The sequence below is a fragment of the Adiantum capillus-veneris genome, chromosome 14 (genome assembly GCF_014529385.1).
Source record: "Adiantum capillus-veneris isolate H3 chromosome 14, ASM1452938v2, whole genome shotgun sequence".
NCBI lineage: Eukaryota > Viridiplantae > Streptophyta > Polypodiopsida > Polypodiales > Pteridaceae > Adiantum > Adiantum capillus-veneris.
The window spans coordinates 73,374,500-73,400,986 of record NC_140944.1 but is presented as its reverse complement, the minus strand read 5'-3'; positions in this window follow the sequence as shown (position 1 = coordinate 73,400,986).

Here is a 26,487-nt window from a genome sequence, read left to right as displayed (position 1 = left end):
GCATCATCGCTCTGGCACATCATCGCGCGCCTACTCCATCCGCATCTCCCTCTCTTTCGGAGCATTTGGCGCGCTCCGAAGCTTCGGCGTCGACGAGACGATCTTCACACTCGTCTAGACACCGGCGCTCTAGTGGTGGCGGTGGCGGTTGTTGTGGGGATTCCGCCGCCGATGCCTCCACACCGCCTCGTGCTCGACGAGGCTCTTTACCCTCCCCTTCTTTGCCCGCCCCCACACCAGCCACAGCATCGCCATCTACGCCAGGTTTTACGTGGCTGACTATTCCTAGCAGCTACACACCTCTACCTACTCCGCCAGGAGCCACCCCACTCGACACTCCTCGCTTCGGGGCCCAGACGCCGGTGGAGACACCTGACGTCCGTACCCCCATCGACACGCCGATAGAGACCCCTGCCGGGACACCCAGGTTCACGCGTCACCGACCAGAGGGCTTGCCTTATTCTGTCGACTTCAGCGGCGGCATCATCATGGATGATGACGGCAAGAAGGTGATCTCGCGCATGCGTGGTCTTTGCTCTCAGCTGTTTAGACACTACATACTAAACAAATGGAGTGAAGTACCAAGTGATTTAAAAAACAGAGTCATCAGCATAATTCATGATAAGTTTCCCGTTCCAACACGGGATCAGTGCTTCAATGAAGACCTGATGAAGATTCGAATGCGCGAATACTGCAAACACAAGCGTTCCAAAGTGCAAAAAGCAATCAAGCATGGGTGGAACAGGCCAGATTGGCTGGCCAAAGAAGATTGGAAGAATGCGAAGAAAGCAGCGCGCGAGAATCCCGACAAGTGGAAGCAACAAAGGATGTAGCCAGAGCCCGAGTAGAGGCAGGGAGCTCGCACCACTTGGGGAGCGGTGGATGGACATCATTTGAGGCCGATTTTGTAAGTGTTTTTGCATTGCTCTTTATGTTCGATAGTTTAGGGTTTATGAGTTTTTTAATTCTAACATAATGAAATCTTTGTATGTTTTGACAGTGGTCGATGACAGGACGTGATCCCACACCTTACGAGCGCGAGTACGCAGGCAGGAAGGGCTTAAACGCCCTGATGGACATTCTCAGTTCTCGCGGCGGCATGGTTAGTATTATGGTTTACTCTTTTCTATTTTTTGTGTTGTTTTATAAATGTCGTTATATGTTTATACTTACTGAAAGCTGTCTTATTGTCTTTTTTTGCAGAATCCGATAGATACGCCGCTTGGACGCGATGAGACGTCTGACTAGACGACGTCAGTTTAGCCGTAGCTAGATAGCATTAGTTAAGGGTTTCTCATAGCTTATGTATCATGAAACGGATTTTATACGTCTTTTTGAAGCATGTATATTATTACATTTGTCACCGCAGTTCATTTTGCCAATCAATTCTTTATGCCTATGATGTTGTACAATTGTCATTATTACATTTGCCAATCAATTCATTTTGCCTATGATGTGTACAATTGTCAATTTTACGCTTGTCAATTTTGCAAATAATGCATCTTGTGGGTGACTATTTTGGGTCTATTATCTACCCTTGCACTTTTTTTAAAAAGTGAATCAAGTACAATATGCTTGATGGGTGGCAGGGCATTCAATGCCCTGTCACCAAAAAAAAAATCTCTCGGGGTCGCTATAACCGTCGCTATTTATGGCTCTGGAGTGTCGCTATGAGCGTCGCTATAGACTTCTGTGTAAATGTCGCTATGACCGTCGCTATATAGCGACGCATATAGCGACGCTATTAGCGACGATTTTAGCGACGTCGGGGATTATAAAAACCCAGTGTATTTCCGTCGCTAACAACGTCACAAGAGCACACAACCTCTTGTAGTGACAAGAAGGTCAGTATTATACATTACTATATTATCCTCAAAGCTTCAAATATTGGATGAGGTTTTTGAGGATAGGATCCATAGAAAGAACAGTATCATTGACTCTTTTCAATTTCTAGGTATTTGTAGAGAAAGTTTCATAGTTAAAGTTGTAAACATGGTCCATTTGTAAAAAATAAGAAAAAAGGTGACTTTTGTAAACTACCAAGTAGGGAAATCTCACAAAGTGTGTGTGTGTGTGTGTGTGTGTGTGAGAGAGAGAGAGAGAGAGGGAGAGAGGGGGAGTTTTATAGACTATCCAAATAATCTTCACTAGGTCAGTACATATGTATGTGTGTCCGTGAGTGTGTGTGTATACTACTAGACATAGAGTGAAAGATAGTCTTTCCAGTACAGCCTTATCTCCTAGATGAGAGTATATGTGGCTTACACATGATTATTAGCAGTTCACCATAGGATATGGCTATTATGCAACCATCATAGAGGCAAGATCATGTACAACAAGCTACCTGTTGGAAAATGCAAATGGAGGCATCACTTTTTGCAACAAAGTATTCCTCTGAGAAAGCTGCACATTCAAAAATACCTTGTAATACATACCTTGTAGATAGTGTTTCCTAGATTTGCGGCTTTGGCTTCCAATTTGTAAAAATAGATTGATGATTTTGAGTATGGTGAAAATCAAGAGAGAAAACCTATGTACACAGACACCCTTAGCCAGGGTATAAAGGGCAATTTTGTAACCTTTAAATCTTCATCTAGATTATCATTAACAAGGAGATAAGGTTTTCGCTTTGTACGTTGTTCCCCTCTCTTTTGCTGCACACTATCCAAATGCACTGCACCGCATGCTCATCTATCTGAGCTTCCAAGAGCATGAGCGTGTTTGGGTCATTGAGCTCTATGCAGGGATAGCTAAGGTGCATTGGTTTTGCAAGTTTTCAACATCACTCCTTATGATGACTGTTGAGATGTAGAGAGAAAGAGAGAGAGAGACAAGACAAGAGACACACCATATACGCTCCCAAAGACTGATTCATATTGAGGACAAGATACAAATATATAGGTGAGACCAAGTTCAGTAGAGTGAGCCATATATAGCTCCAACACCCCCACTCAAACAAAGATCTCTAGCTTTGGATGAAAAAACCCTTGGGGAGTTCAAGGAAAAAACCCAAGCCCCTATACAATGTGAAATATGAACCAGCGGTGATGATGTGAAAGTGAATTGTGCATCTATGTACAAATATTCAAGTGACTTAGATATCACAAGGTGCAAATGTGGAGTGTGCATAGTGCATGGTACCTAAAAGATTACAATGTCATATGTACAAAGCTATTACAATAGCAAAGAAGCTAATCTAGAAAGAGTGAGGCCGAAGCAACTCCAAGCTCCGAGCGCAAGAGGATGAAACATGACTCATTGAGGCCTTTGGTCAAAATGTCTGCAATCATCTGGTCACTTGGACAGTGTTCAACCATAATGGTTCCTTTGCGTAATTCATACCTGACATAATGATAATGGACAGCAATGTGCTTTGACTTATTATGTTGAACATAGTCTTTTGCAAGACTAATAGCACTTTGGTTGTCACACCGCAAGGGTGTGCTAGAAAGAGGAGAGTGACCAATATCAACCAGCATTTGTCGAAGCCAAATCAACTCACGAGCTGCAAGTGATGCCGCAACATATTCTGACTCAGTCGTAGAAACTGCAACACAACGTTGTTTCTTGCTGGTCCAAGAAACAAGACAACCATTTATAAAGAAGCAATTTCCACTAGTAGATCACATAGATAAATGTGAGCTTGCCCAGTCTGCATCTGTGTAACCCAAAAGAGAAAGAGATTGCATAGAATCCGATGTGAGTTGTCGTCGATAGACTAAACCAAAATCTGTAGTGCCTTTCAAGTATTTCAATACACGCTTTGCAGTAGACCAATGCTTAAGAGAAGGACATGCAAGATGTTGTCCAAGATAGTTAGCACCAAATAGAATATCAGGACGAGTGTTCATGCCAACAAACTGAAGACATCCAATCAAGTTAGCATAAGGTTGATTTGTGACAAGTTGACTGCCATTGTCAGAAGTATTCTTTGTAGAGCTCGCAAGACAAGGTGTGTTGGCTGAATGTGCAGATTCCATACCAAATTTTTGAATAATATCTGCAATAAAATTTGACTGTCGAAGGAATAAAATACCTTTTGTACGGTTCCGTTGGGTTTGAATGTGAATCTCTCCAAGATCCACCATATCGAATGCAGAAGACAATAACTTTTTCACTTGCTTAAGAAATCCCAAATCATTGGAAACAAGGATGGTATCATCCACATAAAGAGCAAGAATCACAAAACTGCTACCATGGCGTTTTATGTATAAGTTGGGGTCTGACGAGCAAGAGATGAATCCTTTAGAGGTGAGAAAAAGATCAAATTTTGTATACCAGGCTCGCGAAGCTTGTTCGTGGGAGATCTTTTTGCTTCCCTTCACCGCCCCCCCTCTCTCTCTCTCTCTCTCTCTCTCTCTTCATCTCTTTGAGACCTGCACGCGGTACCTCTTATCTCTAAAATGCAGGACCTTACACACCCCCACTCTTTTCCTTCTTTGGTCATCTTTCGGGTGGAGGATGTGCATTATCCGCTCTTCCACCTGCTAAATGTTCACAGTTGGGAGTGTGGAAGAGAGAAAGGGTGAAGTTTTCCACCGCCTTATGTGAACTTAGTGGATGGGCGGAAGGTAAACTAGAAAACAAAAGGCTGGTTTTTTTATATTTGAAAAGAAGCTTGCAAAATTAAAAATCACTGTCCACAAGACATTTTCAGCACACATGCAGGGTGGAAGAGAAGATGGGCGGAGGGGGGGGGGGGGGGGGGGGGGTTGGAAGTGAAAAGCCTGATTTCTGCCGTGCGCTGGCACCTTGGTGGCAGCATTGCCGCCGCGCCATGTGAACCTCGTTCCTGACATGCACAAATGTGATTTGCTGATAGAAGGTGAGCGTTCCCTACCGCCGCATAATGCGAACCCGGCCTAATTAGCAGACCCACTGTTTATGGTCAAAACGGCTCTAAATTTGCCATTTAGGTCACTTAAAGCATATCTACGCAATCTAAAGTGTATGTAGGTACATATCTCTAAATATTCAAAAAGATATCAATTTCTCCACATTCCTTTGCGGCTCACCTCAAAATTTGTTCTCATTTACTTCACTTAGTGGCAAATAGTTGTTTCCACTTTTGATTGACTCAATCTCTCTTTTTTCTCTCTGACCTTTCACGAGCTTTCTCTCTTCTTTTTTGATGCACCTTGTTCTGCTACTACGTTATCTCCATTATACTTTCAATGTGTTCATTACTTACAATGCGTAATACATCTTCCTTTAGTGATAACCGGAAGATTCACTTGAACCTTAAGCTAAGCCAAGAATATGCTACTACGCGGAGTGTCTATCAAAGACCAGTTACAACTACAAATGAAGCACAATAACTTCGCAACGAGGCAAAGAGACACATGGATCTATGGACAAATGGGACCTGTACACACCGGATCTTAGCAGTGAAAGTATCCATCTTTTCACACACCTATGATTTGATGAGATTTGTTGGAGATGGAGTTGATGGCTTACTAGGATATAGTTTTAGGCTATCTCATTTACACATTGATCATACACATTACATTCAATATCTCAAAATTGCTTTGTCTTTGAATGCAGCAAAAATTTTAGAACTTGAAAACCAAATAGCGTTTCTAAAGCAAGAAAATCATTATTAGCTTTAGACTTTAAAAGAAACTCCAATAGTATTAAGAGCACGAGTGAAATGAATGAGAGATGTAGTTAACTGAATAAAAGGTTTTGGACAAAGAAAAAAAAGGTTAAAGATTACTAGAGAACATGGGACCAGCCTTTTAGGATTTGATATGTCCAATGTTCAAAAAAGGGTGAAATTTTTGAATGAGGTAATGAACAAAAGTGGCATTTTGAAACTTTTGAAACTTCCCAAAAATCGAACTCAGAAGAAATTGACTGCAAGACATGGGTTTATTGGTCCAACCTTCTCAAATGCAAGAAATTTGTGACACAATGGGGGTGAGTAAAAGGGGTTACACGGCCATCTCTAAAACCTGGTTTTGGGTCCTAAAGTATAACAAGATTAAAGCTTTTGGGTTGCCTAGGACTCACAATGTTGGGAAAGTAAGGACTCTGTTAAACGAAGAATTATCCAAATATTTTGGGGAGTACTTATAGACGGAACGATGCCATACAAAAAACAAAAAAAAAATCTTTTGAGTATAATGTTTTTAATAACATCTGGATGAGTATAAAAAGAGTTCAATTAACTATGGTGAGATACTATAACATGTGAGAAGTAGATTGTGAAGAAAAATTTGTATTTGTTATGAAATTGGATGAAGCTCAAATTCAGAAATGTCAAAAATTTAAAAGAGTGTCTATATCCCTAATGAATAGATCATTGGATTATAGTCAGGGTAAGCTTGATTCCCCGTGGCCAAGCGCCCTAGTGAGAGAGAGAGCGGTGTCCGCGGACTGAGCTAAGAGAGAGAGATTGTGAGGGAGAGAGAGGGGTGAGGGTATGTAGGGAAAATGAGAGAGAGAGAGAGAGAGAGAGAGAGAGAGAGAGAGAGAGAGAGGGGTGTTATTTATCCAATCTCCGTCGGGCCGGGGGGGGGGGGGGGAATAAGCATATCATGATCCTCTTGGGTGTGCTCAAACATGTCAGCTGTCTTTTACGATGTTGATATTAAGTCACATACCTTGCGGCTTAAATACAAGCGTAATTCACTTACCTCTCTCTAAAGAGAGGATGCACTATTTGTAAACGGACTCACCAAGTTGGGGATGAGGCCTTCATTCTTGCATTATATCAGCCTTTTGTCTATCCATGTATCCTTAACTTTTATCTCCATGCCAATCTTACCTATATATGTCCTAGTGGTTAACCATAGACATATGTCTGATGCATCCCATGCAAACACAATGTTGCATTGTGGAAGAGTCTAGAACATCCTTAAAAGTTTGGCAACATGTTGATCATCAAAATTACTATGAACATTCTCACGTAAACTGGAGGCATTACCCATCTCCAAGTTTACAACACCTTTTAGTAGACTAGAGGAATTACCCATGTCCAAGTCTATGACACTACACAATAATGTCTTGCTTGGCTGCGAAGCCTCTGCAACAATATCGAGCTCCAAACCTGCATTCATACTTACCTCTTTGTTATGGTGCTCTGGTGAGACTTCCTTGATGCAGGATGCCTTGAGCTTGCTACACTATTCTTGGTCCATGCTAGTGCAAAGGCTTCTCTTTTCAAAGCCCTTCCCTTTGCTTGAGACGTTGTCCATCTTTTGCAAACCCTTGCTAGCAGGCTGGTATTCCTCATCTCTTGTATCTTGCATGCGCTTTGCATTCCTCTTACTCTCAGGAGGCTTGATCAACACTTTACACCTTCTTAGCCTTACTGCCCAATGCTGTCGATTGATCGCTTTGGTGTCTATTTCATCCAAGGTTAGAGATGTACTAACATTTGCAGCAAGATTTTCTTGACTTGACTCCTTTATTGGGGTAGCATCTTTTGATTCTTTAACCTCTTGTTCAAATGCTTCACTCCTTTGAACAAACTCCTCGCTTGATCCTTCTTCTGTTATCTTCATCTTGAACTCTTTTTCAAGACCAATGAAACTTAGTGCGCGGCTGCCAGTTCTGGTGGACGTAGGATGAGTGTAAGTGGTGATTGTGGTGGTGGTTGCATCCGTGGCTGTAGGACTTGAACTGGTGGGACTAGTTGTGGTTGCAAGGCTAGTGGTGGGATTTGAATTGGTGTGATTGGTTGCCTGGGTGGCGGTGACCTCACCCTTGGTGGAGAGATTTTGCCTCCTCAAATGTTGGCAGTATAACATGCGATGGCCGTATCTTCCTGCAATTGTAGCAATGGTATTCTTGGTTTTGCCTTTGTTGTCGTCTCCCCCCGGGGCGATCACTTTTTAGAATGTGTATGCTATCACGTGAGTTAACCGGAGAGGATTATTAAAAGATCAAAATGTATCAAAATGTATACATACAGAGGGGGTGGGGGTATTATTAATAACCTCTTGAACGCACGTGATATTGGAAGATTTTGATAAGTGACCACCCCGGGCGTTTCCCTTGCTCTGGATTTTTGACAGGTGCAAGCTCTTACTGCACCATATGCATGGATAAACTTTTAAGCTGAGCGACTCAACAGGTCTTGCTGTTCTTTTGATGCCTCTTGTGATTGGGTTCTATGAACGGTTGTTGCAGTCACTGGGGTTAGTCGGACTAAGCTCGATTCCTTTGACTCCTTGTCTCTTTCTTGCATGTGCAGCTTCTTGTCTTTAAGGCGGGCTACTTCCACTGCCAACTCATACGTTGCAGGGAATCTCCCCTTCACTTTCTCCTTGAGGGGCGACCACAAGCCAGCAATGAAACGGTCCTTTTACAAGAAATTAGGTGCTTCCTCACCTTCCTCCAGTGAGGCAAGCGATCGCTCCCACAAACCCACAAACTTGGATTTATAAGTGGCATACTCTAGCAGACCTCCCTGCTTTAACTCTGTCAGTAGCTGCCATAAATTTTCTGAGGTTGTGCCTCCACCAAACCTCTTCACAAAGGCAACACGTAGTACATCCCATGCATTCTTCGTAGCTTGGTGCAAAGCATTGTACGAAGACTTGGGCTCTGCTTTCATCAGCAGAGGAAAAGTTCGTAGCCGTGAGGCGTCATCATCCTTGTTGGAAACCACACAAGCGATGTCAGTCATCTGAAAAATTGATGGTGATGTGTTCTCCCTTCTTTCCATTGAATGTGGGAAAAGAGACACTTGCCATGGTCATAACTTAATGAGCAGGAAATTACAAACTTAAAAAAAAATAAATCACAAATGACATTAGCGGCTCATAGCCACTTTTTTTAGGGTTGGGTGGATGGAGACGAGCCTTGCTGGTGCAACGGTGTAGCGTTGTTAGGCCTTTTTTGGAGCAAGTAATTGCGCATATGTACATATACATGCATGGTGCATCAAATAAAGGATTGCCCATTTTCCAGAGCCAGGTGGTTACGTGGGGCCCACATGTGTACAGGTAGGACAGCATGTACATAGTGCAGCGATTTTCACTATTATCAGTATTAGTGTGTTTTTTCTGCAACAAAGTGAAGTTGGTAGCGCATAAAACTTCTCGAGGAATCTATCCACGGGCCGACGACGTGAGGTCAGCAGGTGCGTCAGATGGCATCTAGTGGCGTCAGGAGGGCGAACGAGGTCAATATTTGCACGCGGATGAGGACTGACACAACGTGGGTGTTTTCTGGTGAGAGTTATGCAAAAAGGTCATCATTAGGACCACTTTTTGGGGCCACTTCACGTGGTGGCGAGATGCATTATTGGGAAAAAGCTGAGTGCCAGGTGTGCGAATGATGCAAAAAGGTAACAACTATGCACTGCGAGGTCAGTTTTTGGCCTGTTCGGGGTCCGTTTGAGGTCATCTAAAAGGCCAAGGGTGCCCAACTAATAAAGCTAAGTGTGGGAACTGAAAAAGGAGAGAGAAGACCAGAAAAAACGTGGAGAAGAGAGGAGGAACAGCCGCAGGTGTGTTTTTTGGGTTTTTGGAGCCTGTTTTGGCCGTAAACTGCTCATCCGATGTCGGATTTGAGCACTTTGACATTGTAGACTGGGGTTTTGGGCCGTTCCGGACGCGATGGCACTGTCCATTTTTCCAAATTCCTCACTCTTTTTCTGCTATTTTTCTGTGTAATCTTCTCCGGTGAGTGAAGCTTCTTCTCCAATTTGTGATTGTATCTGGTATCTTTTACCCATATTGTGTGAGCTGTTTGCCCCATTGGTGTTGGCCCAAGCTCATTTGTATCTAAACATCAGAAATTCTCCTCTTTTGAGCTGAGTTTTTTGTGTGTGTGTGTGTGTGTGTGTGTGTCTGTGTGGAGTGGACAAGTGGATAGTTTCTCTCCTCTCACTCCAGAGGTGTGTTCCCTGTCTCGGCCAGGTGTGTTGTCTAAGCCGAGTGGTGCCCCATAGTGTGTGTGTGTATCTTTCCAAGAGTGTGTGTCGGGTCGTTATAGAGGCGCTGTGTGTGTTTTCATCCCGCTCACATTCTTTTGGCGCCCCCACGGAGGACCTTCTTCGAGTACCTTCTGCTTCGAGCTTCGAGCTTCGAGCTTCGGGATTATAGTTGCAGGTTGCAGATTACAGGTGGCAGATTACAGGGTACAGGTACAGGTACAGGTACAGGTGATTCACACAGGTACAGGTAGCTGGAGTACAGTGATATACTAGCAGTGATGTCACTTGCAGTTGTTGTGGGTATGCATCACTTGGTGCCTATTTGAGCGCATTGTCTGCTGGATTGTACGTTACTTGTGGAAACTGCCATTGTACGCATTTGTGGAGCCATACTTGGTTGTATTTGGCAGTCCCAGCCATTTCTGAGACTTGGTCTGGAAGATAGTCATTTCTGAGACTTGACTATATGCGATTTGCATTAGCCTTCGTGTGAGGGTCGATAGCGTGAGGTTTTTATTGAGCTGGGGGATTCTCAAATGTAGAGATCCTTTTGGTGATACAGGTAGCTGGAGCACCCTTTTTGTGACCTCGCCATAGGCTATGTACTAGTGAGTCCTATTTGATGCTCGGGTTCTATTGTTGACAGTTTATGCATACATAGACAGTTTATATTTTGGGTTCCTACTGCTCTACTTCTGGGGAAACTCTGTCGAAATTTTCCCAAGTTATGATGGCTGGTTTTTTGGTATTTTGAGCCATTTATGTTGTTATGCTGCTGAAATTTTGGCAAAATCAGAGGATAAGACAGCTGTGCTTTCTTGGGAGCTTCATGGTTGGCTTTAATGGATGATCAAAATGGCCCTCAGTTCACTCCTTTTCATTTAACTCAAAGAATTCAGATTAATGTTCATGTGTCCAGGAAGATCTTTTTCCAACAGCGCATAGTCTTTATGTTTGGGCCAAGAAGATTGAGAGAGATCCTGGAATGTCCTTTGCCTGTTGTAATTCCAATGATCAACTATGAAAACTCATTTGATGTGCATGTGTTTGTCCTTATCTAAAGCTGAGCTCCATTGAAGTTTCTGGGGATTGGGTAGTGAAAAGTTTTGGGTTCTTGCACGTGTGTTTGAAGGGGTTCTCTAGCCATGGCTTTCTCTTATCTAGAGTTTCATGGAAGAAGTGATGAAGATGTGGAAGAATTTTTGGAAAAGATGGAGGTTGCCTGCATTAGCAACCAGATTCATGACCCTACGCAAATGTTACGCCTTCTCCAAATTTGTTTGAAGAGTGATGCATGAGTTTGGTCTAAAGCATTTGAAGAGGAGTTGCATGTGGCTGATCCACCTGTAAGGTTGACTTGGGAAAATCTACGACATGGATTGGAAGTGGAGTTTGTGAAGATAGAAGATCCTGACAAAGTGTGGCAAGAATTACAAGGTTTGGTGCAAAAGGAAGGTGAGCCAGTAGATGCGTACATACGTAAGTTTTCATTGGCATGGGAGCGAATGTGCAAGGCTTTAGCACCACAGGTACCCCCGTCTGACATGATGAAGAAGGACAGGTTCTTGGCTGGTCTTTGGGAGAATATACGTTGGAGAGTGGAGCTAAAGAAGCCTAGGACATATGAGGATGCACTAGAGGTAGCAAGGAACAAAGAGTGGAAGCTGAGGAAAATGAGCCAATTAGGGGTGGAGTCTTTGCCAATGAGGTCTGAATTTCAGCCTATGGACTCTTTACAAGGTCGTATGTGAGGGTTTCATCATGAACCAGTAGTTCCTGTTACTACTCAGGTTATGCCAGCAGTGGTCACTACAGCAGTGCAAGATGATGGGCTAAGGCAAGACATGAGGCAAATGGTAGATTTGATGAATAATCTCAGCCTAAACATGCTAGGTCAAGTGGGAAATAATCGAGGTCGAGGGAGGTTTGCAAATCAGCCAGGAGGTGAAGAAAGGCCTAGGAATGGTGTTGGACAAAGCAATGGTAGGTTTTGGAGGCAGACGCCCACATGTTATAATTGTGGAGAGTTGGGTCACATCAGCCCGCAATGTGATAAGCCACCAAGGATGGAGGGAGACATGTATCCATTGCCAAGACAGGTGCTAACTAGGTCAAATGATTATGGCATCGAAATTAAGGGAGACGAAGGAACCAGTGGACTGACCCAGGAGGAAAAGGGAAAGACAAAAGTGCTAAGTGTAGTCACCTTGGAGAAGGCATCAAAGCTAGAGGATACATTAGTGATGCCTATTGGGAAGAGGACCACAGAGGAAAAGGAAGGAAGAAGTGCCCCAGGTCTTAGTAAGAAGAAAGGAAAGGGCCATGAAGGCGAGGATGTCAAGGCCAAGAGGAAAAGGAGAGCTCGTCGAAAGTTTCATGTTTCAGATTTTCCACTAGGGGATGGGCAATTAAGCTATGACTTGAGGGAGGATCTGACAAGCAGGAAGGCAGATGTTACTTTTGGGCAGCTTATAGAGATGGTGCCTAAGCTAAAGCGACAGTGGAAGAGGATGGTTAACCCAATGGAGAAAGAGCCAGAGAGAGGTTCAGTAAAGGTGTTGGCAATGGATGAGCTACCAGACATTTGTCCAATAGTAGATGTGTGGCATAAAAGGAAAAATTTAGGACAAGGTTATGTGGATGGCGGAGCCCAAATATGCGTCATAACACACTCATGCGTTGAGAAGATGGGTCTCACAGTGGCTGGGGTGTCAGGTTTTCGGATCAGATTGGCAAACCATCAAAAAGTAAAATGCTTGGGTGTTGTAAAGAGCTTAGAAGTGGAGGCATATGATGCAAAGGCAGTGGTTGATTTTCATGTGATGCCAGCAGGGTTGGGAGCATATCCTATTATACTGGGCAGACCATGGTTACGTGCAGTGGGAGCTGTTCAAGATTGGCGACATGGTACGATTAGCCTCTATGGAAAGACAGGTACCAAGAAGCTTTATAATATGGACACAAGGAAACGATTAGAGGAGCTTTATGAAGATGAGGATGAGTCTAGTGATGAAGACTCTTCCACGGTGACAGATGAGGACAGTGATAGCACTACCAGCAGTGATGAGGATGCTGATGTTGCATTTCTTTTGATGGACAAAGAAATCCAGGAGATTGGGTTAGTTGCATTTGCGAATGAATTTGAAGATGAAAGTGAAGGGCCTTATGAAGTGATTGAAGGGCTGATGCAAACCAAGGTTGAGTTGTCAAAGAAGAAGGAATTAATGACGCAAATGATTAGTGGAGACCTCTCAGCTATGGAGAAGGACATATATTTGCACATGCTGGCTAGTTTTCCTGATTTGTTCATTACTTCATATGAAGAGATCAGAAAGTTTAAGGGCAAAGAGATGCATATAGAGCTGAAAGAAGGTGCTAAGCCAGTGCGGCAAAGGCTAAGAAGGATGGGTCAAGAGCAAATGGAAGCCTTGCGAGAAGAGGTGGACAAGTTATTGAAGGCAGGGTTCATAGTCCCTATGGAGACCACAGAATGGGTGAGTCCAGTAGTAGTCAGTCCAAAGAAGGATGGGAAGTGGAGAATTTGTGTGGATTTTAAACCCTTAAACGCAGCCACTAAGAAGAACTCATATCCTCTTCCATTCATCGATCAGATCTTGGATTCAGTGGCATGTTATGAGAGGTACAGTGTGTGTGATGGTTTTTCAGGCTATTTTCAATTGAAGATTGCTCTTAAAGACCGCACAAAGACAACTTTTATTACGCCATGGGGCTGCTATTGCTACACAGTATTGCCATTTGGGTTGTCAAATGGACCTTCCTTCTATCAAGAGAGAGCAAATTGGGTGTTGGAACCATTCATTGGTAGTTGTGTTAAAGCTTTTATGGATGACTTCTGTGTTTATAGCAGTAGGGTTGAACACCATGAGAAGCTGCAGATGGTATTGGCTCGATATGATGAATGTGGAGGACAACTAAATCCAAAGAAATGTCATCTAGCACAGCCAAGGGTGAAGTTATTGGGCCACATGGTGTCAGAAAATGGCATTGAGGCTGATCCAGACAAGGTGAAGTCTATTATTCTTCTTCCATCACCTATGAGTACGAAGCAATTGGCAACCTTTATACACAAAGTGAAGTACATGGCACGGTTTATTCCATTGTCTTCGTAGCTTCTTTATCCATTACAGCAAGTGGCAAAGCATGATCCATTGCAATGGGATGACAAGTGTGAAGAAGTGTTTCAAGAGGTGAAAGAGGTGTTAGGGGGGTTGTCAGCCATGCAGGCTCCTGATTGGGAGAAAGTTTTTTATGTAAATCCATCAGTAGGGGATGATGCCATTGGAGCCATGCTATTGCAAAAGGGAAAGGGCAGCCATTATATGAGGCCACTGTATTGTGCAAGCCGAGTGAAGTTGGTAGCGGAGAGAAAGTTATCGGAAGTAGAGCTAGTGATGGCCAGTGTAATATTTGCTTGTCGACGATTTAGTCATTACTTGCTACCACGGCCTTTTGTTTTCTTGACAAGTTATGCCTTTTTGCCACAGTTAATTAATGGTATTAACATGTCAAATGTGGTGAATAAATGGGTAATTGAGCTGCAAGAGTTTGAGTTCTCTTTTCTAGTGGAAGATAGTACAAGGGCTACCCTAGCTTATTTGTTGACCTACAAGGAGAATCCCCTTATTGTTAAGGAAGAGGTGGTGAGAAAGGTAGTTGAAGAAGTGCCACAGATCAGCAATGCACATGTGTTGTTCTTTGATGGTTCATACAGAAAGAGCCACGATGCAGCTTCAGGGGGTATAGCACTTTATGATCCAGAGGGGAAGCTAGTATGCAAGAGAGGGTTCAAATTGGATGCGCATAGTAACAATGAGGCTGAATATGCTACATTGGAAGCCGGATTACACATTTGTTTGAAGTATGGGGTTCGAAGGTTGAGCATAAAAGGTGATGCCTTGTTAGTGGTGAAGCAAGTGCTGGGTGTGTGGAAGAGCAAGAACACCTCATTGAAGGAAATGTGCTTCAGAATTAAAGGCCTGTTAAAAAAGTTCGAAGCATGGAGCATCAGACACATTGAACGTGCTCTAAATGGAGAGGCACATGAAGCAGCTCAAGGCATGATTGGGGAGCTATTCGTGTTGAGGACCAATTTACCTCTTTATCATGGCCGGGAAAGTTTGGCTCAAGAAGAGGAGTTTTTGCTAACAGGAATCATTCCAAAGGAGATTCAAAAGTCTAAGAAGTATGGCTTTGTGCGTAGAGCATACAGGTACAAATTGATTGGTGATGTCTTATACATGAAAGGGGCTGATCTCGTGTTGAGACGTGTACCTTGGCGGGAGGAGCTTTACAGAGTGTTGGAAGAGAATCATGAAGGCGCATGTGGTGGCCATTTTGCTCTAAAGATCACCTTGCATAAGATTTTGCAAGAGGGGTATGTATGGCCTAGTTTGCACAAGGATGTTCACCATTGGTGTAGGTCTTGCAATAGGTGTCAAGATTTTGGGAAGAGAGTGTTGAAGCCAGAGCTACGAAAAACCATTATGGCGTTTGATGTGTTTGAAAAGTGGGGGATTGATGCAATAGGCCCGTTACCTATCACAAGCTACTTTTGGTAATCCATATTTTATTTGGATTTGACTGCATCATGGAATTCTTAACCCAAAACCTTCTGACTGCCTTGGGTGAGTATAACAGTGTAGGTTTAGGTTTTTTCAAAAGAGACTAATTTTCCCATAAGTGATATGTTTGCATTAATTAGTGATGAAGGATGTGTCATTTAGTTTGAGTTGTAAGGTGTCATCCTGCCAATTTGGTGTTGCTTTGTATGTGCGCATCCAAGGCACTCCAAGCATCACTGCTTCATTAAGATTGATATCTGCCATTACATGAAATTGATGAGTAAAGTTGTGGCCATTGACATTGATTTGATAAATTGGCTTGACTCAAACTGAGCATTGTTCCTTTATTGGCTTCCTTGAGCTCAATTTGGTTTTGTGTTAGAGGTTCCATTTCCATCCTCAAGAATGTCGAGTATTTTATGATATTGGATCGTGCTCCGGTATCCACTAGTGGTCGTGCGGTGGAACCATCAAGAAGTTGAAGGATAATTCGTACATCCATGCCACCAAGCCATGTGGGTTCCATAAGTTTGGGGTGCCATTAGAGCTACTTTCAGATAAGGGGCCAGGATTTAGAGCTAAACTGCTAGACTTCTTATGCACAAAGATGAAGATTAGGCACCAGCATACCACTCCTTATTACCCACAGTGTAATGGCTTAAATGAAAGATTCAATGGTGAGTTGATACAAATTCTTTCTAAAGTGACAGTGCACCAAGGAAAGAATTGGGATTTGGAATTGCCTAGTGCATTATGGGCTTACCGTACTTCAGTGAAGACAGGTACAGGGTTTACTCCATTTCATTTGGTGTATGGAAAGGAAGCACTATTGCCTGTGGAGGTAGAGTTGCCTGCGGTCAAGATGTTAGAGAAGTTTCTTGGGTCGCCTAGTGATGCATTCAAAGAGAGGCTCTTGCAGTTACAAGAGGTCCAGTTGGATAGGATGAGCGCATTGGAGCATTATGGGCAGATGCAGGATAAGGCTTTGGCAAAGATAAATGAAAAGGTTAAAAGTAAGGGTATCAAGAAACATGACTTGGTTTTGCGCTACAACAACAAACTGGACAACACCTTCCAAAAGAAGTTTCAAATTAAGTGGGAAGGCCCTTTCAAGGTAGTGGAGTGTTTCCCGAATGGTACATATCAGTTGGCTAACATGGATGGGATTCTACATACGTCAAGGGTAAATGGATTGCGTTTTAAGTTGTATCATGCCAGGTTGATGATGGTGGAGCAAGATGAGCTGTCTATGGATCAAGCTGTGTTGGTGAGGGATGAGGAGACCTGTGATGCGGCGAGTCTCATATCTCTCTTTGCTGCTACTGATCATGAATGATCTAGCAGGCTAGGGGATGGGCAAATTATGTTAGGAGTTTTTTGGAGCAAGGAATTGCGCATATGTACATATACATGCATGGTGCATCAAATAAAGGATTGCCCATTTTCCAGAGCCAGGTGGTTACGTGGGGCCTACATGTGTACAGGTAGGACAGCATGTACATAGTGCAACGATTTTCACTATTATCAGTATTAGTGTGTTTTTTCTGCAATAAAGTGAAGTTGGTAGCGCATAAAACTTCTCGAGGAAGCTATCCGCGGGCCGACGACGTGAGGTCAGCAGGTGCGTCAGATGGCATCTAGTGGCGTCAGGAGGGCGAACGAGGTCAATATTTGCACGTGGATGAGGACCGACACAACGTGGGTGTTTTCTGGTGAGAGTTATGCAAAAAGGTCATCATTAGGACCACTATTTAGGGCCACTTCACGTGGTGGCGAGATGCATTATTGGAAAAAAGCCGAGTGCCAGGTGTGCGAATGATGCAAAAAGGTGACAACTATGCACTGCGAGGTCAGTTTTTGGCCTGTTCGGGATCCGTTTGAGGTCATCTAAAAGGCCAAGGGTGCCCAACTAATAAAGCTAAGTGTGGGAACTGAAAAAGGAGAGAGAAGACCAGAAAAAACGTGGAGAAGAGAGGAGGAACAGCCGCAGGTGTGTTTTTTGGGTTTTTGGAGCCTGTTTTGGCCGTAAACTGCTCATCCGATGTCGGATTTGAGCACTTTGACATTGTAGACTGGGGTTTTGGGCCGTTCCGGACGCGATGGCGCTGTCCATTTTGCCAAATTCCTCACTCTTTTTTTGCTGTTTTTTTGTGTAATCTTCTCCGGTGAGTGAAGCTTCTTCTCCAATTTGTGATTGTATTTGGTATCTTTTACCCATATTGTGTGAGCTGTTTGCCCCATTGGTGTTGGCCCAAGCTCATTTGTATCTAAACATCAGAAATTCTCCTCTTTTGAGCTGAGTTTTTTGGGTGTGTGTGTGTGTGTGTGTGTCTGTGTGGAGTGGACAAGTGGATAGTTTCTCTCCTCTCACTCCAGAGGTGTGTTCCCTGTCTCGGCCAGGTGTGTTGTCTAAGCCGAGTGGTGCCCCATAGTGTGTGTGTGTATCTTTCCAAGAGTGTGTGTCGGGTCGTTATAGAGGCACTGTGTGTGTTTTCATCCCGCTCACAGCGTTTTCGCCAGTTTTGGGGCCGGCCGGGGCATGCCTTCGACGTCTTTTATTGTTTCGGTATTGGAATCCTGTGGATCGGCTAGTTTTATTCTTTTGACGATGATGTTGATTCATTCGTTTTTTTAATTTTTGCTTGTGCGTGCATATATGGTTGCATGTACTCTGTGTATTGGTGAGTGTGTGTAGACATGTGTGTATATATGTGAGTGCCTTTTATGCATGTCGGTGCTTGTAGGTGTGTATGTGTGTGTGTGTGCATGCATATATATATGGGGTTGTGTGTGTGTATGTGGGTGAGTGTACTCGGAAAGAGTGTGTGTGTGGGAACGAGGGGGGGGGCGAGGGGGAGATAGTATTTTTATTATTATTATACATATATATATTATATATATGATTAATCTACACAGGTGGGGGGGGGGGGGGGGGGGAAGCGATGGTGGGTAAGGTCATGAGGGGGGGTGGTATGGCGTGCGAGGGGCGGTGTGTGTGTGTGTACTATGAGAGAGAGAGAGAAAGAGAGAGCGAGAGAGAGAGAGAGAGAGAGAGAGAGAGAGAGAGAGAGAGAGAGAGAGAGAGAGAGAGAGAGAGAGAGAGAGAGAGAGAGAGAGAGCATCTTTGGCATGGTGGCCCTGTGGGCTTTGAGGGCGAGCATGAGGGAGAAAAAGAGAGATAATTAGAGCGGGCTGTTGGCGCGGTCCTGTAGCCAACAGAGACGAGGAGGGTGGGGGTAAGGGGGGGTAGCGAGCCAGGGAAGGGGGGATAAGGGTGGTGTGTTGGGTTATGAGAGAGAGAGGAGAATGCTTCTTCATGCACTCGCAGGGCCGTTCTCACAAAAGAGAGAGAGAGAGAGAGAGAGAGAGAGAGAGAGAGAGAGAGAGAGAGAGAGAGAGAGAGAGAGAGAGAGAGAGAGAGAGAGAGAGAGAGAGAGAGAGAGAGAGAGAGAGAGAGAGAGAGTTAGGACGAAGGAGGGAGAGAGAAGATTACACACAGAGAGAAGGAGTGAACGTGAGGGGAGGGAGTAGTGTGAAGAGAGAGAGTGAGTGAGGGGGTGTGAGAGAAGGGTCGGCCCGTTGTATATCAAACAAGAGGGGGGAGGGTTGGTGAGAGAGTGTCTGAGGGAAGTGTATGGCGGTCCGTCATAGGTAATAAAACAAGAGGAGAGGAGAGGGGAGAGGGGTGAGGTTAGAAGAATGTGGACGAGAGAGGAGAGGGAGAGGGTGGCCAAACTGGTGGAGGCCCGCTAGTGGAAGAAGTATGGGGGGGGTGAATGTTAAAAGCAATGTTTTTATCGTTTTTTTTGGTTTTGTGCTTCTCCTTGATTGGGGTTGGTTCTTGCAGTCGGGGCTTCGAAAACCGGCCGTCAACAACATTGTCAGGGATCTCAATGTCACAATTCTCGAAGCATCTTGGTATCTTGAGGTTTGATATCCATGTAAAACTCCTTTTCTCAAGGCATTGAAACATTAATTACAATTTTCCCAGTGATGTTTTTAAAAGAAATTGAGTTGTTGGGCTTGAAGATTTCTATTTGTCCTTAGGGAATTTTCTCTCTTGATAGTGAATCCTCCTCCCTTATCTTCACTTTGGACTTTTTTTTCTCCTCCTCTTGCTCCATTGCTAATCTCGTGGGATAGAGATGACTGACATCCTCTATAACCACATTTGACTTCTTTGGAGCTCTGGCTGGGGGGATGCTAGGGATCTAAAAATCTTTGAGCTAAAATCTAGGCATAGGCTACAGAGCTTTATCAAATTTGTACCTTAATATGATAACATGGACAAAATCCTTAACCATAATTGTTACCCCATGAACATGTGCAACAACAATGTACCGATCATTCATGAAGTCTATGAGAAAATCTTCAGCTGCCTCTTGCAAGCACATCAATACTTGGGATTTCCATCTTACTGTCTCAAACAACTGAATCCTCATCGTCCTACAAAGCCTACCTGAGATCTTGCTAACAACTCTCATAGAAGAAAGCTTGGAGATGAGTACGCAAATAGATTTTTGAGCCTTTCGTGTCTCTTGAAGTGATCTAATGTGATAATCGACCCTCTTTCTCATGACAATCCCCCTTAATGAAGAAGGCCAAGCAGTGGTCTTTTCCACCTTGGGAGCAGGCTCATCCTTTTGAGAGTCATCAGGTGGTGGTTGGGTACTTTTTTGGCAGTGTGCTTCGTCCTGGCCATGACCTATGGAGGAAAGACCACACTGTGTGAGGTGATATGCAACCAAACCCACATAGGGGAGGATTGTTGGATGCGTGGTTTTGTTGCATCTCTTATGTGAACAGTCTCTTCCACCTATAAAATCCTTATATGTGTCAAGCCATGTGAAGAACCTCTTACAACCTTTGTGTAAAGCACCACCACTTGTATTTGTGCATTGGCAGCCACCTTTTGTGCTCATGTGTCAAAAGGATGTCTATTTGTAAAAGCCCATATAGGGGCACATTCTACTCTATATTTGTAACATTTTTTTCATTTTGCAATATACCATATTGTATTGTGTAACAGTCTCTCTCTAGCAAGCTCTACACTAACCTCTTCAAGCATGCCATTAACATGAATGGCACACTAAGCTATCCACCTTAACCCTACAATTGATATCACAGTGCCATTATGTAGGTTGTCTTGTTTCTCACTACACTAGATCCACCTCTAGATTAACATAAAATAGTGTTTTTCACTAGAATAATCCTTAGAGAGATAGAGAGAGAGAGAGAGAGAGGAGGCGACTTACATCGATATAAGGTTAGCAATAATTGAGAGCCTAATTTTCGGAAGCTAAAGTCAAAGAGTAGTCTCATTTATTTGTAATGTGTTTTGATAAGCCGACAAGTTGGCTTTATCTGGTGATGCACGAGCAAGCATATTGTCTCCTTGTGTTGAAAGTAATAATTCGTTATTGATTATAAGGAGCATGGCACCGAAACGGTGCTGCAAGCCATGTCTATAAATATAAACACAAATCAATGAAATATCTACGATTGTGTATCAATCTAAATCATCGTCTCTCTCTCTCTCTCTCTCTCTCTATGCTGCAGTGCCACCATCTCTCTCTGTCTATAAGTGTTTAGCACCCCTCATCACACTTCAACATGGTGTCATCGACCTCTGTCCCAGAAGCTTCACGTGCCCACTTCCCCGCTCACAGTGTTCCCTTCCCTTTTGCCTCACTTCTACACACACAGATCTTGAATGCCACCTTCTCTTTGGAATGAATTAACATTATTATGATAAAATAATTCCACTAAAGGTCTTCCTTGGCGACGGTTCCCACATTGATGATTCTCGTGCGTTGTCCTGTCGTGGCACGTACATGATGTGAAATAAAAACATTCACCTCACTTTTGACACTTCTCAATGCATGGGAAAAAAACAATAATGTACATATTGTGATATATGTTGAAGCGTCTACTACAGTAGATGTCATGTATATACCTATCTAGGGAGTCATGGCCCTACATATGGCACCATTGTGTGTTTTTACACTTGATAAGATGCCTTATTTGGTTTTATGATGTAAATATTCCAAGTTTTTCATGGTGGCACACTCATCTCGCCTATAAAAACTTATGTGGATAAAAAATGTCAAAAATAGCAGGTAATTGACGCCATCGCAAAATTATATGGAAAGTGACCTAAAATGTTATATTGATGAAAAATGATTCTTATCTATACTTTTTATGCTTATGCGAGTGATCCTGAAAATTTAGGGGATTTTTTGCATCAAAAATGGCTTTTTTTAAGTAAAAGATGAGCAATTTTAAGTCAAAAATGGCTTTTTTAAAAGCTGAAAATGACCTAGTTTTGGTCCAAAGTGGGAAATAGCCCAGAAATTGACACATCAGCTCATATTGCCGTGGGGAAAAGAGGGAGGGCTGATTTTTACAAAGAAAACCTGCAATTTTTCTCTCTTGTGAAATAGCTTCTATTTGCCCAATCTATGTGTGTTGCAGTCCCGCCTCTTTGTAATCTTGTATCTGAGCTTGTGAGGGAGTTCGGTATTAGTAGCCCTTTGAACAGGCTGGCCTCCAGCTTCTTCCCGATTATCCTCCTTTTGGCCACAATTATTTTGTACATGGACCGCTTTTCCATATTCATTAAGTTTTTGAGACTTCCATTCTTTCTCTCTAGCAATAGCGATTGCCTCCTCAAAGGTGAGGGGTCTTTTTAGGTCGACTTTGAATTTCAAGCTTTCTCTTATGTTTGCCACAAAATGTTCCTTCTTTAACATGGATGGAAGGATCTCATTTCCCAAATCCCGATCCCATTTATCCCATAAACGGATGAACTACATAATGAAATCATCAACACTTTGGCTAGCCCTCTGAGTGTACCCCAGAATTTCATGTAAAACCTCATCAGGTATTTCGATGGATCTGTATTGTGCTAAGAAATCTTGCTTCACATGATTATATTCCCAAACTACCCCTAGATTTTGTACCTGCATCAACTCCTCATAATTGTGTAACCAAACTTTTGCCTCATCCTGTACACTATATTGCAGCAGCCGCAACAATCTAGCTTGGTCTAATCTGCTTTGCAGTAAGCAATTGACTTGTAACTTTTTAATAAAACCCTGTGCATTTTCATAAGAAATCCATGAAATTGTGGAAACTCGTCTGCCATGTTTGATTGCCACAAAAACACTTACATGTGATGTTGAAAACTCAAGGGATGTCGATGGATCACTCCAGTACCTAATCCACCTCACATTAGGTAGCCCGGTCCCCAGTGCTTGACTTCACAAAACCTCACAAGCCTCCAAAGGCTGCAATCCAATTATACGACCGTCTCAAGTGATGTCCACAAATTGCACATACATAGGTGGTTGTCCATAAGAACCCACATCCCTTTTACATTGACTGCCTATAGAATAGACATATTTCACAGGAATTGGAGCATAGGAGAACTCGCTCCTTTCTGGGGGCACCAATAAAATGTTAGTGTGCAAACAAGAATGAAAATGAATGCCCCTATAGCCTTGCATGAACTACACCGTCGGAACGAAGAAGTATTGCACGACCAAAAACACTTGTGCTAAACACCTGTAGAGATTTATGAAAAACCCTCCAAACATGGAATACACTCAAAATAAGGAGAAACAAAGGACATTATGACAAAGCTCCTCTTGTGGAGATGTCTGTAGAGTATCCATAGGCAAAAAACAAAGAAGAATCAAAGAAGTTATGGCTGCTCGAACATGGAGGTGTCCTTTCTCTTGCTCAAAAATGAGCTCTCTTGAAGTTTTTCAGGTGTGCATATAATTGCAACTATTAAAAAGGTCATTTTTTTGGCTCTTATCCCAAGGGATTTTCTCTCTCTTCTTAGCCAAGATGGCTCTCTCCTTGGGCGCCTTTAAATTGGTCCAATTTTGGGTGAAAAATGACCTGTGGGTGACCCTTTGACCAAGGAATGGGGTGGGGACAAGTGTGCGGAGACCAAAAAAAGTGGCCAGGCACCTGGGTAGCTTTTGTGGACTGAAAATTTTGCCATCCCCTTCCCCATGAGCCCAAAAGTCCCCGTAGCCAAGCCTTGAGAGAGCTCCTCTCACATTTGATACACTATAATGGGCTCCCAAAGTGCCCTATGTACCCTCCACTTTCCCCTTTCCTCTTCCCATGTGGGATTACTTTCATGCCACATGGGAGCTCTTCCCAAGCTTTCCAACTTCCCTAAAAATTCCCAAGCTTCTCCGAGAACTTCTCGTACAATTTTTCCCGAGGCATACCTTGCTGCTCCAGTCACCGAATGACGCACCGTAACACACGGCTTGAAGCCCATCACCTCAGCATTTCTAATCTTAGACCCCCTAGTTGGCCTAGTTGCCCTTTTTGCATGCATGTGCAATCACCTTCTAATTTGAGACGACCGCCCACTTTGCATGCTCATAACTCATGATATACAAGTCCGATTCACAAGCTATAAAGCATGTCTAGAAATACTTATTAAAAGCCACATTTTGGAGTCTTGAACAATCCAAAATCTCAGCATTGAATCTTGGAAAAATCACACCTTTGTACATGGATTTTTACAAGGCCACTTCCAAAACTTCCAAGGCTATGTACACATATATACTTGAGGCTAGTGGGCAAGCTTTTTGGCATCGCTTAGCGACTTCATTCTTATCCAAAAAATTCATGACAACACCTATGTACAATGAAATGGTAGGGATAGCCACAGTGTTTAGGTGATATCAGTAGGGTGAGGTAGCTCACTATGGCAATTTTGAATAGCCAAAAAATGGCTATCATTAGTCCTCTCCCAGGATGATGATATATTCATGTACCATCATAAAGCATCTTTTATAAAGGCGAGTGCTTCTGATTCCTTGAGAATATTTTGATTGTTTGGCCCCTTGGCATTTTGGATCGAGTTACTGTCAAGACAATGGTAGGACCATGCATGGCCAAGGGCCAGGATGCAGTCAAGAGGGTCCCTATATTTAGAAGGCCAAGGGCCTATATAGGGCATGGCTAGGTGGTGATGAGCATGTTCCAGCTCCCTTGCCCTTTCACTGGTATCAGAGCTGGAGGAGGGGAGAGCTATGGAGGAGGGAGAAAGGTGTTGCATGGATGCATGGTTCTCTTTATGTCTCACTCTCTCTCTCTCTCTCTCTCTCTCTCTCTCTCTCTCTCTCTCTCTCTCTCTCTCTCTCTCTCTCTGTGTGTGTGTGTGTGTGTGTGTGTGTGTGTGTGTGTGTGTGTGTGTGTGTGTCGTGGGCAAGCCCTCGCACAAGCGGCAAACTATGGAGACCATGGGCAGGCGCCTTAAGGATCACGAGTCATGGGGCACCGCCCCTGCAGGGCCGAAGCTGGAGAAGAAGATCGTGGGACAGCGGGCTTAGACAGGGGTAGATCGACGTTGACCTAATTGATATTGACGGACGCAAAGCGGACCCCGAACCCCAACGGCCTCTAAAATGCCAGGGGCCGAATGGCAAGCCTCGAGCCTACCACGGTAAAGCGAACAGGGGGCACCACCTAGCTTTGATTGGCTAGGACGCAAAACCCACGATGATATGAACACCGCAAGCCTACACACCGAGAGAGAGAGAGAGAGAGAGAGAGAGAGAGAGAGAGAGAGAGAGAGAGAGAGAGAGAGAGAGAGAGAGAGAATACTTGCAAATGATAAAAACCCTCAGGGGTGTGAGGGTGAATTATTTCTGCAATATTTACAAGGTGGCATGCCGTAGTGGTAGAGAGGTAGGGGGAGGAGGTGGTGCAACCTACTTGGTGTGTTCTCTAAGGCGACTCAATGATTGTGAATACTCACCACCAAGAGCGTACATACATGTGTGCATCGACCATTGGAGTCGAGAGATGGATGTGGTTCCCTTCGCATGGTGCAACTCCCAAGGCAAACCAACACACAAGCCCCCTCCCCGTGATGGTGATGGTGTCAATCCTTCCTACCACACTCTACCAAATGCTTGGTTCCTCATGAATTGCCCCTCCCCGATAGTGACCTCTCAGTGCCAATTTATAGGTGTTGGCTGCTTGGATTATGGTAATCCCATTGTGGTTAGGGAAATCTTAATCGGAGAGACAAAGCAAGTGGTGGGCCCGGTGCGGTTGACCCTTGCTTTGTTTTGGGGAGGTTATTAAAAGATAGGAATCTCTAGGTGGGCCTTTGTGACCATCACCTAGAGAGAGGATATTTACAAAATGGAAATTTACAATGGCTCGGGTGAAAACTGAAGATAATGATAAAAATAACCTAAAAATTGCTCGGATGGCATAGTGGTTGTGTGTTGCCAGCGAATGGCGTGCTGCCAGTGCGTCGGTGTCGAGCGTATTTCTTTTCGGAGTTGGCCGGGGCATGCCTTCGGTGCATTTTCTCTTTTTGTTGTTGGCGGCGCGTGCTTTGGATCCTTCTTCTTTTTGTTTGTAGGTGTTGTAGCCGTTTTTTTTGTATTTGCGGTGCGGTGCGTATATGCGTGTGTGTGTGTGTATATTCATGCATGAGGGCCGGTGAGTGTGTTTTGTATAGGAATGTGCGTGCGAAACCGTGCGTGGGAAGGGGGGCTATATATATATATATATATATATATATATATATATATATATATATATATATATATATATATATATATATATATATATATATATATATATATATATATATATATATATATATATATATATATATATATATATATATATATATTATGTATATATAATTTTTGTTTTTTTTCTTTCTCTTTTTTTTCTAGCGGATGGCCGACGGCTTGTGCTTTTGCGCAAGGCGGATTTGGGGGGGGGGGGGGGGGGGTAGAATAGGGTGTGTGTGTGTGTGTGTGTGTGTGTGTGTGTGTGTGTGTGTGTGTGTGTATTTGTGTATTGTGCTTCCCGTGAGGGCGTGTGTGTGGGTGTGTGCATGGAGTGCGGATGGCTACGCACAGTGAATGGGTGGGTGTGTGTGTTTGTTGGCGGGCTTGCTGCGCACAGTGCGATTGGAGAGAGGGGAGGGGGGGGGGGGGGGGGGGGGGGGTGATT